Source organism: Egretta garzetta, unplaced genomic scaffold, assembly GCF_000687185.1.
Source record: "Egretta garzetta isolate BGI_Z169 unplaced genomic scaffold, ASM68718v1 scaffold268, whole genome shotgun sequence".
In the NCBI taxonomy this organism is placed as follows: Eukaryota; Metazoa; Chordata; class Aves; order Pelecaniformes; family Ardeidae; genus Egretta; species Egretta garzetta.
This window is the reverse complement of record NW_009260600.1, coordinates 2,099,708-2,102,453: the sequence shown is the minus strand read 5'-3', so window position 1 is coordinate 2,102,453 and position 2,746 is coordinate 2,099,708. Positions and strand designations below refer to the sequence as shown.

The 2,746-nt window shown below is 49.0% G+C and overlaps 1 protein-coding gene across 5 annotated transcripts in view; it reads right to left on the bottom strand.

Annotated features, from left to right (window-relative positions):
• The window catches only part of TRIM13 (tripartite motif containing 13), an 11,573-nt gene that overhangs the window by 5,677 nt on the left and 3,150 nt on the right, over positions 1–2,746 (bottom strand). For 2 of the 5 annotated variants that reach the window (XM_035900352.1, XM_035900355.1), the window contains exon 1: positions 653–1,100. The exons of the other annotated variants lie outside the window; for them this stretch is intronic. The gene's annotated coding sequence lies outside the window, so the exon portion shown is untranslated. Of the gene's footprint in view, positions 1–652; positions 1,101–2,746 lie in introns of those variants that run through there. 5 annotated transcript variants of the gene reach the window in all.

Here is a 2,746-nt window from a genome sequence, read left to right as displayed (position 1 = left end):
TCTGCAGCCCAAAGCAGGCTGCCTGCTCCTCCGCCGAGATATTTACGGGTTTCTGTTGTTTATTAACTCCCCTAATTTGGACTTCAGTCTGCAGCTCCCAGGCGCGTGCTGCGCGGCATAACAGGGGAGCGCTGCTGGGTGGCAATCCCGCTGAGCATCTTCCACCTGCGGAAAGCACTTACCAAAAAACATAGCACCATTCTAGCCAGATACCCTTACGTGCCTTGTCAAAGCATGGGGACGCGTTCCTATTTGCTTTAACGCACTGGCTGTACCATTTCCTACTGGTCAATGTGTTGGAGGGTAACGCGGCCCGTCAAACCTACGCGGGTCTCCTGCAATAACACCAACTAGTCCCAGGGAGACGGAGCAGAGACGGAGCAGGAGGGATCCCGCGTCCACCTGGCAGGACCCTCTCATCACAGGGCTACGAAACTGCGGCTGGGCGTGCTGAGACCGCAGAGAACCTTTGTGGTTTTTGTCTTTTTGGCAGTCCTTCTGTTAGTTCTCAGTCAATATAACAGGTCTCACGTCAAAGCCAAACTGAACTTGACTTCCGAGTTAGACTTTGTGAAACAGAAATTCAAAAGCTGTTCCAAAACGCACGTGCTCTGCCTCCCGCGTCCCTGTCACTCCCCTACCCTTCACTCACCCACTGCAGTCATGTCACTCGTCGGCACGGGGGAGACTGCTCACATTCGGGACTACCCACGCAAGTCACGTCACAGGCTAGACTGTATTTCCATCAAATGAAGCTCCCTCACGCGCCTGACCTCTTTCTTCTGACTGTGTAGGGATCTGGATTTTTCAAAGCCATTCAATCACACACCGAGGCTGTGGTTCCCTAAGTCACTGCAGCCAGAAGAGGAAGAGCTCTCCTCTTCCTCGCCTTCCCTCCTGCTGCCTCCACCTGAGCTGGCCTGCCCTCTCAGCTGGACTCAACGGGAACAGTTTGATCACGAACAAGTATTTTTGAAAATCCCCTTCAGAGTGCTCACACACTCGGGCATTTCGTCCACTCTCTACCGGAGAATGGCCCCAGAAGGTAGAGCCGGGGCACAAAAGCAACCGAGACCTTCAGGTGCACTTCAACGTCCTGCTTGTTTCTTCTTAATTGTCCGGCATCTTCTCTGCCGTTTATTAAAAACAAGTAATTCCAGGTAGTTTCTGAAAAGTAATAGCTTAATCTGTTCCTCAGCTCTCCAAACTGCGTTCAAGTGATAACCCCAGTGCTTGTGCATTTACATTTTCCAAGTACCCCTTGTCTACGCTTTCCCAACAGCCGTTTTTATACCAAGAACTTCCCGATTCTACTAATCTTCTCTGTAATAATTTTGTGGTTAAAGATATTAACACCACCACGGCATTTTAGATTCCTCACTCATTATTAAGGTCATATATTTCTCATGTAACTTTTTTCCTGATACATTTTTAGAGTACGTTTTATCCTCCATTAATTCTTTGGGCTGGTCCTGCTCCGTCTCCTTAAAAATGAAGAAGGAGCCATATGGGCATAAGAGTGGACTCACCTGCCTGCCCATGATCTCTCCTCTTCATTCGGACCATCTGAAAATGTTCTTGTCCCTCCTCAGCTGGGCTTTCTGCTGTCAAAGATGAAAGCTTAAACTTCTGGGCAAACACAGCACGGGATTTCTGTGCTCCATGCATGGAGACAGTGCCCAGCCAGCACCATACTTACACGTACCGTGGCTGTCCTGAGCGCGATCAAATATAATTTGGGCATTTTACTACTTCTATCTGCACACAACCAACTGGTTTGCACAAACGTGAGTCCACCTTTCTATAATCTTTTTAACTCCCTGTTGTCTATAGTGGTTTTTCAAATAGCAATTTGCTTCCGAGCTTGCGTTCCCACATCTGAGAGCGGAGAGTGCCTTCCCGAAGCAGCATCAGAGGCTGTTGGTTGGAGCTTCGGAGAAAAAGTTCTGGCTGATGGAAAAGACCGTCAGTAGATCTGTGGCAATATTTCCCTGTCTGATAAGGAGATGAAGCCAAGGGAAATCTAGGCTCAAAGGAGAGGCCCGGCTTGAAGGGAAGTGTTAGAATAAATGTCACTTACCCATGGGAGGGCTGAAAATACAGGGGAAGGAGGTTGGAAGGAATTCTAAAACAGTGGCAACTTCCAGCTCTATGAGACAAACACCATGTTTGTTGTAAGACAAAGGGATAGTGCCTATTGTCATCTTTGAACTACAAAGAGAACCCAGACTGCGGCTCTTGTACAAGGCATTAGGACACCCTCCTCGCCTGCACCAGCTCTGCCAGCCTCGGCAGATGCCTTACCGAGCCGACTCGACCCGCTAAGCCAGCAGAACACTATCCCCTTTTCTTTGCCAGGCTGAGCTTTCTGCTGATTCAACGAGTTAAACCAGTTCCCTGCAGGATTAGACAATCACCACGTCTAACATCAGAGGAGTGAGGAAAAGAGGAGCAAGATTTTTCCCTTTCTGGGGAAGCAAGGCGTTAATGTGTCTCAAGCTGCAACAGGTACTTTTACCCTGAGAGGTAGATTCACGGGGCAGAGCGGCGGAGGGCGGGGGGACACATAAGCCAAGACAAGACTGCTACTGGCAAAAGAGATAATTCCATCCTTTTCCCTTCCCTTAGTCATGCTTTCCTGATGCCTCCTCTCCGCTGGCTCTGACATTCATGCGGCCACATGTTAGGCAAGATCCGCTTGCCAACAGAGCTGAACGCTAATCCATTTAACAAAAACAAAAAAAAA